Source organism: Notolabrus celidotus, chromosome 15 (assembly GCF_009762535.1).
Source record: "Notolabrus celidotus isolate fNotCel1 chromosome 15, fNotCel1.pri, whole genome shotgun sequence".
Classification (NCBI taxonomy): domain Eukaryota; kingdom Metazoa; phylum Chordata; class Actinopteri; order Labriformes; family Labridae; genus Notolabrus; species Notolabrus celidotus.
The window spans coordinates 31247684-31260586 of record NC_048286.1 but is presented as its reverse complement, the minus strand read 5'-3'; the positions used below and the strand labels follow the sequence as shown (position 1 = coordinate 31260586).

General features: G+C 39.9%; 2 long non-coding RNA genes across 2 annotated transcripts; both read right to left on the bottom strand.

Annotated features, from left to right (window-relative positions):
- Positions 1 to 6050: 6050 nt before the first annotated feature.
- LOC117827251 lies at positions 6051 to 7432 on the bottom strand. The gene is made up of 4 exons (XR_004634167.1): positions 7353 to 7432; positions 7005 to 7092; positions 6792 to 6916; positions 6051 to 6193 (listed from the first exon to the last, which is right to left on the bottom strand). It is a non-coding gene; the product is annotated as an uncharacterized LOC117827251 (long non-coding RNA).
- Positions 7433 to 8427: 995 nt separating this feature from the next.
- Positions 8428 to 10354, bottom strand: LOC117827252. Its single transcript, XR_004634168.1, has 3 exons — positions 10039 to 10354; positions 8734 to 8769; positions 8428 to 8540 (listed from the first exon to the last, which is right to left on the bottom strand). It is a non-coding gene; the product is annotated as an uncharacterized LOC117827252 (long non-coding RNA).
- Positions 10355 to 12903: the final 2549 nt, after the last annotated feature.

Below are 12903 nucleotides of genomic sequence, written 5' to 3'. Positions count from 1 at the left end.
AACAGAAAGATCAGTGTCTGAATGGCTTATAATGAATTTTGTACTCTTGTTAGTTCGACCGTTTCTTTAAGCAGAGGAAGAATAATGAAGCAGTCCCTGCTTCTTTAACTAATGCACACTGCTAGAGCCGGCCCTAACCGACTTGGTGCTCTCAGCAAGATTCAACTAGTGCCCCTTGTTTTGTAACCAACTCCAACAATCACATCACATTTACACTTAAAGACACCTGACACACAGCTTTATGTTTTACAGGTTTCCTTTATTTTAAACTGACCTCTAAAAGAACTTTTATAAAGGGAATAAAAATACAATTTCAAAATACATAATGTAGTAGTAGTAGAACTTATTCAGTCATTATATAACACAGTCATTTTCACAGTGCAGAAACTTTCAACAAAGCAACCGCTTCCAAAGTGTAAAGAAAAACAACAAAAAACAGTAAATCATGAACACTTAAAGACTTCAAAAACTGATTTGCATACCATTATTTTTAAAAACCCAAAGTGAATCACAAGCATTTAAATGTTTACTAGCATCACTCCACAATTTAACCCCAATTTTATTAGATAAAACAATATTATTTTTCCTATTATCTTCAAATTTTCTTCCTCACTCATTTCGGCAAGGCAAGGCAGCTTTACTTGTATAGCACATTTCATACACAATGGCAACTCAATGAGCTTTACATTAAAACATTAAAAGCATTGGAAACATTCAGAAAAGCATAAAAGAGCACGACAAATTAGAAATATATTAAAAGTAAATTGGAGCAGACCTGCAGCTTTCAGGGAGTGTGTTCCAGATATGTGGTGCATAATGACTAAACGCTGCTTCACCATGTTTCGTTCTGACTCTAGGGACTGAAAGCAGACCAGTACCTGAAGATCTCAGAGGTCCAGATGGTTCATACAGTAGCAGCAGATCAGCTATGTATTTTGGGGCCTAAACCATTCAGTGCTTTATAAACCATCAGCAGGATTTTAAAGTCTATTCTCTGACAGACAGGAAGCCAGTGTAGAGATCTAAGAACTGGAGTGATGTGATCTACTTTGTTGGTCCTTCTTAGGACTCGAGCAGCAGCATTCTGTATGAGCTGCAGCCGTCTGATGGACTTTTTAGGGAGTCCTATAAAGACACTGTTACAGTAGTCTAGTCTGCAGGTGCCCCTAGCATCTGCCTATGCCAGGGGCCGGCCCTGCACTCTGCCCTGTTGCTGCTGTGAGCCATGTGAAGGCAGGAACAATCATTAAGAGGCAGCAGGGGACTTAAATGTTCAAGTTATGATGAAAAAAGTGAAGCTGAAAATCTTCAATCAGTACAATCCTGGGTGTTTCACTTCACTCATTTAGACTATCATATTAATATCTGACTAAAATCAATCACTTTGTTTTTATGAAGGCAGTTTAAGGTTTGATCTGTGACTTGATGTTTTCATCTCAAAAGCAGTGAAATATATAGTTTTCAAACTAAGGCAGAATAAGTAGACAGTTGAAAACATGATTATCATTCAAATCACTGATGTCCATTTGTCCCTTGATGCTGCCCCCTGCCTGGCTCACTCTGACACTTCAGGTTGTTTCACTGACCGAGTGATCACAGCTGTTGATCCTCTCTGCTGCATAACTGACTGCAGAATAATCATAGCTGGTGTAGTTTACTGTTTACCTCCTCATTACAATGCTGTGCTTTGTAGGTGACATGATCTGTCAGGTCACCTGAGGTCATGTTTTCTTTCTGTTCACTCATTTTTTGTATTATTGTCGTTCCTTTGTATCTGTCTTCCAGATCCTGCTCCTCGTGTTTTCCCGCCTTGTGCTCCTCTGCCCTGATTGTGTTCACCTGTGTCTTGTTATCCTTGATTGCATGTGTATTTTTTCCCTGTGTGTTCTCTCTCATGTTGTCAGTTCATTGCGTTCCCTTTCGTTCCAGCAATCCTCCTCGTGAGGCGTTTGACCTTAGCCTGCCTATTTTGACTCCTGCCTTTTTGTCTGCCCCTTGTTTACTTTGTTTGCTCTGCTGATTGATTACACGTGTACCAACCTGGACTGTTTAATAAACTCTGCCTTTTTATCACACTGTGCCCTGTGAGCGCCTGCATTTTGGGGTCCATATATCTGTCTGGTTCTGTTAGCAGGAGTCATTTGTTCTATCAAAGCAATGTGTTTCCTCTTTAAGAGCTTTTCTACCTGCAGAGAAAAGACTTGAGCTACGGTGTTCTTAGAGTGTTTGTCCCATCCCGGCTGTTTGGCTCATTTGTATGTCCTAGAACACAGACATTTGCAATAAGCACAAGGTAATTGTGCTTCAAAACAACATTTCAATAAAAACTTTGATGGGTTGTAATCAGAGGTGGCTAGTAACGAGTTACATTTACTCCGTTACATGTACTTGAGTAGTTTTTTCAAAAAATTGTACTTCTGAGAGTATTTGTTTTGCAGAGTACTTTTTACTCCTACTCAAGTACATTTGTGTTAAAAAATATGTACTTTTACTTCGTTACATTGGGCTGTCCAGTCGCTACTTTTACCGTTCCTTTTTTTCTACATTTTATATGTTTTATACTCAGCCATCTCTCATGCAGCTCCTTCTGATCCAGAGCTATAAATAGCCTCAGCACTGAATGAACGGAGAAGTAGCTCCGCCCCCGCCTCCACCTACAGCTGGGGAGAGAGGCTGCGTAATACCTGCGTCCCCTTTGGAGGAACCAACATGTTTACCCTGTACCCAACATCCGGACTCTCTCATAACTTCTAAATGACGAGGAGAAACAGTCACATTATGCGCTGCTTACTTTATCTATACGGTGGAAATCTTGAGCTTATAGAACAATTAAATCTTAAAAACATGTCATGGTGAGTTATCAGTTAGGTAAGCTAAGGGTCAAACTGGTTAATATTAAATCTTAAAAGCATGTTATAGTTAGTTATCAGTTAGGTAAGCTAATGATCATACTAGTTAATATTAAATCTTAAAAGCATGTCATGGTGAGGTACAGTTAGGTAAGCTTAGGATCATACTGGTTAACATAAAATCTTAAAAGCATGTTAGAAATGTTGGAAAGTAATCTAAAGTAACTTATAAGAGCAGTAAGGTAGCATGCTAATAAAAACAGCTGCTTCTGAAGCCCAACAGTCACCTCAGAGAGATTCTTCAGGACTGAGTTCATGGCCTTTTTAAACACAACCAAGTTGTTATAGTATTTTCAAATTATGTTTTTAAGTAAGATGTACTGAAAATAAGTTAAAGGTTAAAAAAGAAAGTTTGGAAGGCATAGATATATTTTTTATTGTAATGTTGGAGTATTAATGTTCTGGAGTTCTGATGACATCTTAGACAGTTTGAAGTTCTAGCTTGAAATGAAAGTGAATGAAATGAAAGCGGGTACATTAGTTTGTGCACAGTGCAGCTTCTCTTTCTTTAATGTTTCAAAGTAAACCATGCCTAACAGCATTCATTTTGGCATTTTCCTATTTATGTCACTTTATTAAAGGCAGTGTGCACTTCACATTGGTATTAGCATTTCCAATACAGTACAATTTTATATATGATACTACTCACAAGTTACTCACTACTTAAGTAGATTTTTTTTTAGGTACTTATTTACTCTTACTCAAGTACTTATTTCTATGAGTACTCTTACTTCTACTTGAGTAACATCATTAGAAAGTAACAGTACTTTTACTTGAGTACTGTTTCGGTTTACTCTACCCACCTCTGGTTGTAATTAATTGAAAGCCTATATGTAATTGAAAACAGAGCAAAGACGACATATCTGTGCAGTGCTGTTAGTGTGTCCTCTCTCTCTCCCTCCTCTGTGCTCTCTACAGGTGTTGCTCTCAGCCTCATCAGCAGCAGCTGCTGATTGAGCTCACCTGTGCCTCATTAACAATCAGGAGTGTAACACAGGAGAGAGGAGGCAGATAGTGCAAGTGGGTCTTTGGGTGTGTGATTGGACGTCTTTCTGAGACTAAGGCTGTTTTCGAAACTGCCTACTATACTAGCAGTATGTACTGATTCGGCCAAAATTCAGTATGTAGCATGTGAACATTAGCAAAATCTGCAGAATGCCAAAACTACCTGGATGTGTACTGATTCAGGAAAATTTCACAGTATGCATCAGACCAGGCTCCCTCGCGTACTGTTTCCCACAATGCACAGCGCTAACATTCTGCTTTTTCTTTTTTATTCTCTTTTGATGGGGGGAACTCAGTTTTTAGGTGCTGTAAAAAACTTTTAAATTCCATATAAACCACTTCTTAACTTTTTAAATCCTAAGTGATGCTAAAAAAAGCGGTTTCTCTACCAGCTTGGCCGTTGTTAACTTCTGCTTTTTGAAACCGGAAATCCAGTGACGTCTGACCCAGCATCCTGCAGAACAGATCTAACAGAGCAGTCATACTACAGACTAAATCCAAATTTTGACAGTCTTTTTGGAAGTCATGGACACCGCGTCCTCCATTCCTGACTTATTATCAGTGCACATTTCAAAAGCTAGCATACCTGATGGTATGGGGATGCATAAGTGTGTCAAGGCAGACTGAATGTGTGTCTGAAGCACTTCATCATGCCTTCCAACTAAGCACTTTGGGCTGCCTGCTTGTTTGTATAAAGGTGATATATAAATACATTAAAAATTGTATAAAACGGGTTATAAAAAAAACAGAAGATCTCCCGCTTTTTTTGCCAAAGAGGAGGTGATTCTGGTGATCAGTGTTGTTTTTTACTTAACAGATTATTTACTTTCAAGAATAACTCACTTTTTATTCAAGATATTGCAGTTTGTGGATTTAAAATGTATCGTCTGTAACATTCATGTAAATTCTATGACGAGGCTTAAAAGCAATTGTACGCCATGATAACAATTGTGGCTCAGAAGGTCTCTTGAATTCTGCTCATAACTCTTTGATTCTTCAGCAAAATCAGTTACTGGGACAACTGTGTTTTTGTTATCTAATTGAAGTGGGTTGTCTTCACTAAGTTCAAAGTTTTTATTTGCAGCAAAAATGTCACAAATTGGGGTTTGTCCTCCTTTTGCCTGTGTGTGTGTGTGTGTGTTTGTGTTTGTGTGTGTGTGTGTGTGTGTGTGTGTGTGTGTTTGGCCTACATGGCCTCCCATGGATCTTTGTTTGCAGTTTTTATCTCATAGAAATGACGAAGAGTGAAAAACATGAGAAAATGGTAGAACTGGATGTTTAGTCAGAGCTTCAACACGCTGCACAACAACACTTCAAGCCCTCACCAATCTTATTTGTATTCTGTAATTTAAACATTTATCTTAATAAAGTATCCCTCAACTCAACTTTATTTATATAGCACCTTTTATACATACAAGCATGCTTCACACAAGAACAGAGAGACAAGAAACAACAGTAATGGGAAGAATAATATAAGTCATAATCATAAAAAATAAAATTGATGCAATAAAATCAAATAAATAAGGGTATAAGCAAAATTGATAATCAGTATGAACTCATTCTTAATGAGACATGTTAGCACAGATGCCAGATCTTGATTTTATTAAGAAGGTGTGACACATTACGACCTGTGAAGCATTGAACCACTAGATTTCAAAATATTTGACTTAAAGGTGTGATAATCGATAGATGTGAAAAAATGAGGACACTCTTTGTAAGGTAAAAATGTTTTATTTGTACAGCGTAATTAAAACATTACGTGTTTACAAGTATTTACAAAGAGATGTATACATTACAATATTCAAATTATGAAATGAATATAGAAATGCAGAAATTAAATTAACTAATTGCTCTAATATGGCTGCACGGTGGTGCAGTGGGTAGCGCTGTTGCCTCACAGCTAGAAGGTTCCTGGTTCGAATCCCCGGCCGGGCGGGTGCCTTTCTGTGTGGAGATTGCATGTTCTCCCCGTGCATGCGTGGGTTCTCTCCGGGTACTCCGGCTTCCTCCCACAATCCAAAAACATGCTCAGGTTGATTGATCACTCTAAATTGCCCGTAGGTGGGAGTGTGTGCATGAATGGTTGTCTGTCTCTCTGTGTTAGCCAGGGTGTACCCTGCCTTCCGCCCGAAGACAGCTGGGATAGGCTCCAGCCCCCCATGACCCCTGACGGGATAAGCGGTCAAGATAATGGATGGATGGAATTACTCTAATATACATTAAAAAGCATGAAGATCATCATCAGCAGAAGAACCACAGAGGGATCACCCAGACTCCACCTGCAGACAAGAAAAGAAACAACACATCTGTATTAAGACTGTACTCAAGTAAATTTACTGTTACTGTCCATCACTGCATACACACTAACCATCTGCCCCCCATTACGCCTGTGTTTCTACCTCAGAGGGAGGATCAGACGCAGGACTACTTTGCCCCACATCACACTTCTATGTTATACTTTGCAGGCGGGTAACACGGGCGTATTTATCCCACCTTGCAGTGGCAGCATCTAAGAGTAGGCCAATGGTCTAAAGTGCAGCTTGCTTATAAGCTCAGATTTCTTTCAAATGAATCCCGATAAAATCTACACTACAGGTGACCAACAATCTCCTGATTAGTCAAATCCTGGTGGATTTGAAACGCCATGTAGGTTAGATACAAAAGGAGGGAGTTGAGTGATGTAAAGCCAGACCAGCACTAATATTTTGTTGAACTGCACAGACACAGAAGGGTGTCCCGCTAGCTTGCAGTAGAAGAAGAATGATATGACGTTGCTACATGAGAAACTGGGACTGTCCCTGTAAAAACGGACTGGTCACCCTGACTGTGGAGCACAATGCCTACACCATACAGTATGAAGATTAATGCTGAAAGTACCTGGACCGTGGTCCTCATCCAAAGCGACAGTGACAACACACGTATAGTGGGCGAGGATTCTGTCTCAAATGTCAAGACTATAAAGAGCCACAGCTCAAAGATCTCCTCCTGGTGATGTGTCGGTCCTGAAAAGAATTCAAATGTGAGTCAGGTAAACTTAGAAACTGTTTTAGATTTTAAAGATTCATTAATAGAGGGTTTGTCCTCATTTACCTGAGCCTCCCAGCTGCTGCTGCCCACCACCCGCACTGGTCGAGCTGTCCACAGAGGAATCATTATATCTGGACTCATGGTTCAGAAACTGCAGGGACAGCAAGGTAAACAAAGGGGTTAGACAAACATTAAATGATGATCCTCTCTTTTTTTTCCCCATGTGAAATGTGAATTATTTTTAATATAGGATCTGTAAACTTCAGACAAGAGAAAAGAAACAGGTGTGCAGTCAGTGAAATGGTGTCAAGAGCTATAAGTGCTTTGTTTTAGTATCCACAGGTGAAATGGCTGGAAAGCACGTCTGTAGGCAACTTTAAAACCAACACATCCTTTAATGCGTACACTTACAGCTGTCAGTGGATATGTTTGATCACCATACACTACGACTCCATCCAAACCAGTGGGGTCTGTCTCACATTGGACCTGTGAGGAAAATCATAATAATATAATACCCATAGGACAGCATACATTTCTTCTGTTGTTTATAATAGAAAACTGTTATTACATGGTTAAATAAAAAAGCCTGCAGTTCCAAAGCTGTTTACAATGTGTGTGTGTGTGTGTTTGTGTGTGTGTGTGTTTGTATCTGTGTATGAAAGAGAAACAATACAGTGTTCTTTTTCAACAGCACATTAACAATATTATAAAAACTCTTTCTTCCACCTCCAAAACATCGCCTGTCTCCGCCCCTCCCTTTCCTTCACTGCTGCTGAAACCCTCATCCACGCCTTCATCACCTCAAGACTCGATTATTGCAATAGCATCCTCTATGGTAGACCTAACACTCTCCTCAACAAATTACAAACATTCAAAACTTAGCTGCATGCCTCCACACTCATCCCTGCTCCAGAGACCACATCACCCCAGTCCTCCAGAACCTCCAAAGACCTCCCATCAACCTCCAGAATACAGTACAAGATCCTCCTCATCACCTACAAAGCCCTCCAGTACCTAGCTCCCTCCTACCTCACTGACCTTCTGCAGCCATATAATCCCTCCTGCAACCTCTGCTCCACCAATGCCAACCTCCTCACCCCTCTCACCAAACCCAAGCACAGAACCTGGGGGGACAGGGCTTTCTCTGTCGCTGCCCCCACCCTCTGGAACTCTCTCACCCAACACCTCAGACTCTCTCCCTCACTCACCAACTTCAAACCCGGACTCAAAACCCTCCTATTTACAAAGGCTTTTAAACTAGAATTGATTGATTTTTGTTTTGTTGCTTTCCTTTGCTTTTCTGTTGTATAATTTATTTTCCTGTAAAGTGTCTTAGAGGAACTTTTAAAGCGCTTTTATAAATAAAATGTATTATTATTATTATTATTATTATTATTATTATTATTATTATTATTATTATTACAGTGTGTCTATGACAGACAGACTGTTGATTGACTGTTGAAGGCTAAAGAGGAAGAATATACTCACTGGTGTTGACAACTCCTCTTCATTATTTCTGGGCTGATGGTTCAGTGGATAGGTTTGATCACCATACACAATGACTCCATCCAAACCAGTGGGGTCTGTCTCACACTGGACCTGTGAGGAAAATCATAATTAGTATAATACTCAGAGGACAGCCTACAATTCTTCTATTGTTTATAATAGAAAACTGTTATTACATGGTTAAATAAAAAGCCTACAGCTCCAAAGCTGAAACAACACAGTGTGTCTATGACAGACAGACATGTTGATGTACAGCATTAAGGCCAAAGAGGAAGAATATACTCACTGGTGTTGACAACTCCTCTTCAGGTATAGGTCGAGCCTGGTTGTGAGAAAGCATCACAGTGTTACTTTCTTAAACTCAAATTTGAGAGTTTTTGGTTTGACATCAACATTTGATACGTTTTTTGTTGTGATGCTTTTGTTGTGTCATGCACCATTACTAAAAGGACTCTATGAAGGCCCTCTCCGCCATTTTAGGAAAACAACCGAAGGCGAAAACAATCTAATCCAGTTTACCCGGCACAACAAACATTTTCATCAACAGTAACACGACTAGAAAAACCTGCTCATTTAATAAGACTTGTTATGAAAAGAAAGTTAAAGGAGTTAAACACAGCTATCATAGCGCACGATATAGACAAGCTAACATAGCATACATAGCATACTTAGCATACGTCAACAAGATTTGGAGTCGCTATAGACAATTTTAAAAAAGTTCACTGCTATTGTGACTAAGTTTTGGTACAAGTCAACAGGTGGTTAACACCCATCATCTTACCATCTCTGCAGTTATTGTGGTTAGACGAGTAATTCAATCGTAGGCTTTAAAAGAGCTATGCTAGTAATATTGTCCCGACAGATTGCGTCTTCTCACCTGCGGTCAGTCTGCATTGCGCATGTGCATCCTTTTCTTTGGAAGGTAACGTTGTTTTACCCGGATACAGCGATGCTATTTTTTGATTGGCTGTTGGGTAGTTATATGTCTTTCTTTTCTTTTTGATTAGCTGGTGCGTGGCAAGCGGATTCTGAACTATACGGGAAACTGCGCAACTTGGACTGGACAACTGGACAGGTTGAAATGCGTGTGTCTCACGCTCAATGCATGAGATTTGAGAGCCCTGAGTATGTTTGTAGGTGCTCCAGTTGAGAGCACCCCAGAAGGTCAGACCATTTAATTTTTTCCCCAACCAGAGTTTTATGAAACCAAACTCCTTTCTAGAAATGAAATCTATACTCTACTCATTAGATGCCCCTCAAATGTATAAAACATTTTTGAAAAGAACCCTCTAGATGCACTTCTATTGAACTTAATATGGATAACTACTCCTGAATGCCTTAAAGTCAATAAATTGTTAAAAAGTGCCCTCTAGGTTCTTCTTCGTTGGATTGAATGCACAAAAGTGCCCTTTGGATGCCCCTCCAGTGAATTAAATGTAACAAGCTCAAACCCCCCCTCTTCTTTCCAAATAACCTTAACTGTGAGTACCAGGGGTTTGAAAGGAGGTGCCCTTTTCTCTTTTCGCCCCTGCCCCTCAGACAGCCTGAGTAAACCCCTGCTACTGTAAAACACCTCAGAATATCAGCTTACCTGGTGTGTTGAGTTGAAGCTGTTGATTTAAAGTGTTTTGAAACACAGAGCAGTGTAGAAAAGATGTCCAATAATCCACATGCTGTTGAGTGTGAGTTGTTCCCTTAAACTGAATGTCTTAATGGGTTTAAAATATGACTAAGGTATCGTTGTCTGGTCCATGACAGTTTGTTTTTCATTACTATCCTGTGAACAAGTCTGGTACTCTCTCTGAGTACGATAGGTTCTGACTTCAGTCCTGGTGTATGATCAATATTTTCAACTTTTTGGTCAAAGCAGCTTTGTAATATGAATATCATCCTTTGTTGAGTTCTCATCTTCTCGTCTCCGTTCAGCCAGAAAAAGTCTTCCTGAGTGTAATCCAGAATAAAACAGTTTTAAGCCAAACACAGAGCAAACCCCTTCTCAAACAAACTTGAATGAACGAGAGTATCCATGTTTCTTGTCCATCCTTGATGTGTAATGTCTGTAAGAGATGAAGAAAATATGCATAAGAAGTGGAGGAGGCAGAAAAAGTAAGAAGCCAAACCCTGACAGTTGAGTGTCAGTTGACTTTTTATATATACATGGACCACTCCTTTGATTACTCAGATCATTATCATTTAGTGATACAAGTCATAACTTGTCACATCATGTGAAAGTCACACAACATTATTAAAAGTCACACCTTTGAAATCATAACCCTCCAACACACCGAAGTGTGTGTTGACTTAAACGGCGTCTGAATTCAACCATATTTATCTTCTGAACAGTCTGAACAGTCAACCATGGAACAGACACACAAAAGTGTTCCTTTTTAATTACATTTAGCATCAAAACAAAATACAAGAGATAATGAATTCATCTGAAAAATAACCCTAAGAGAAGACAAATACATCTAACACAGGAAAATGTTTCTGATTATGGAATAGAAAATACATTTTAAGTATTAGAAATGTAAGATATTTACCTCATACAGAAAGCCACTGTCACTGCCAGTCTCACTGAATACCTTTGCCAATGTCTCCGAGGTAAAATTCTTGGGTGTTATCCCAGTCAGGGTGTAGCGAACAGGTTCAACAGCCTCCAGCACTTTAACCACAGCAGTTCCGTCACCGCCAGAGATGTATAAACTTGATAGTGCCCAAAACAAGAACAGGTCATCTGCACTCTTTTTCAGGTGCCTTTGTGGAAGGTGTTTGTGTTAAGGTGTTGCCTTGGACCCAACACCCCCAGTCATTACTGTGATCACACACTGAGAAATTAGTTCAGCTGTACAAAGCCAGGCATTGTTTTATTATTTAAAGACAAGAACAAACTTGTTGTTTCAGTGGGTGAGTCGTTAATACCGGCACCAGTGAATAATCCTGCTCTGTGACAGTGTGACTGCGTTGTCACATGCTCAGGGACTTGAAGTTAAGATAGGCTGGAGAGAAAAAGTTTTCTGGTTGAGATGTTAGGTCTGCTGAGTGAACTGGAATTTATGCTTTAACTCTGCCATCTCCCCTGGTATCACTGTTCTTCCTTTTTCCCATAACCGTCTCACATGACGGAACCTCATACTTTACCATTCCTCTCACAGTGATAAGATCTGCAAACCTGCATGTCATCGTGATCTAATCCACAGTGTCATGAGAAACATTCCACAGTGTATGAGGAGGAGAGCCACAGTCTGTTTTAGTTGTTGGTATTATTATTTGCTATATCAACGGGACAGGGAGGTGAAAATGCTTCAGTTTGGTACATCAGAAAGTTGGCATCTTTGTTGTGTGTGTGCTTATGTCCTTACCCTAACCCTATGAATACCCCTAACCCTAACCCTAACCTAAACCCTAACCATAACATGACCCCTAGCCCTAAAAGTAACCTAAATCCTAACCATAACCTTAACCTTAACACTAACCCTAATCATAACCCTAAACCTAATCAGAACCTTAACCCTAATCAGAACCCTAACTCTAATCAGAACCCTAACCCTAATCAGAAACCCTAACCCTAATCAGAACCTTAACCCTAATCATAACCCTAACTCTAATCAGAACTTTAACCCTAAACCTAATCAGAACCTTAACCCTAATCAGAACCCTAACTCTAATCAGAACCCTGATCAGAACCTTAACCCTAATCAGAACCCTAACCCTAATCAGAACCCTGATCAGAACCTTAACCCTAATCAGAACCCTAACCCTAATCAGAACTCTAACCCTAATCAGAACCCTGATCAGAGCCTTAACCCTAATCAGAACCCTAACCCTAATCAGAACCCTAACCCTAATCAGAACCCTAACCCTGATCAGAACCTTAACCCTAATCCGAGCCTTAACCCTAATCAGAACTTTAACCCTAACCCCAATCAGAACCTTAACCCTAATCAGAACCCTGATCAGAACCTTAACCCTAATCAGAACCCTAACCCTAATTAGAACCCTAACCCTAATCAGAACCTTAACCCTAATCAGAACCCTAAACCTAATCAGAACCCTAACCCTAATCGGAACCTTAACCCTGATCAGAACCTTAACCCTAATCCGAGCCTTAACCCTAATCAGAACTTTAACCCTAACCCTAATCAGAACCTTAACCCTAATCAGAACCTTAACCCTAATCAGAACCCTAACCCTAATCAGAACTTTAACCCTAATCAGAACCCTAACCCTAATCAGAACCTTAACCCTAATCAGAACCCTAACCCTAATCAGAACCCTAACCCTAATCAGAACCTTAACCCTAATCAGAACCCTAACCCTAATCAGAACCTTAACCCTAATCAGAACCTTAACCCTAATCAGAACCCTAACTCTAATCAGAACCCTAACCCTAATCAGAACCCTAACCCTAATCAGAACCCTGATCAGAACCTTAACCCTAATCAGAACCCTAACCCTA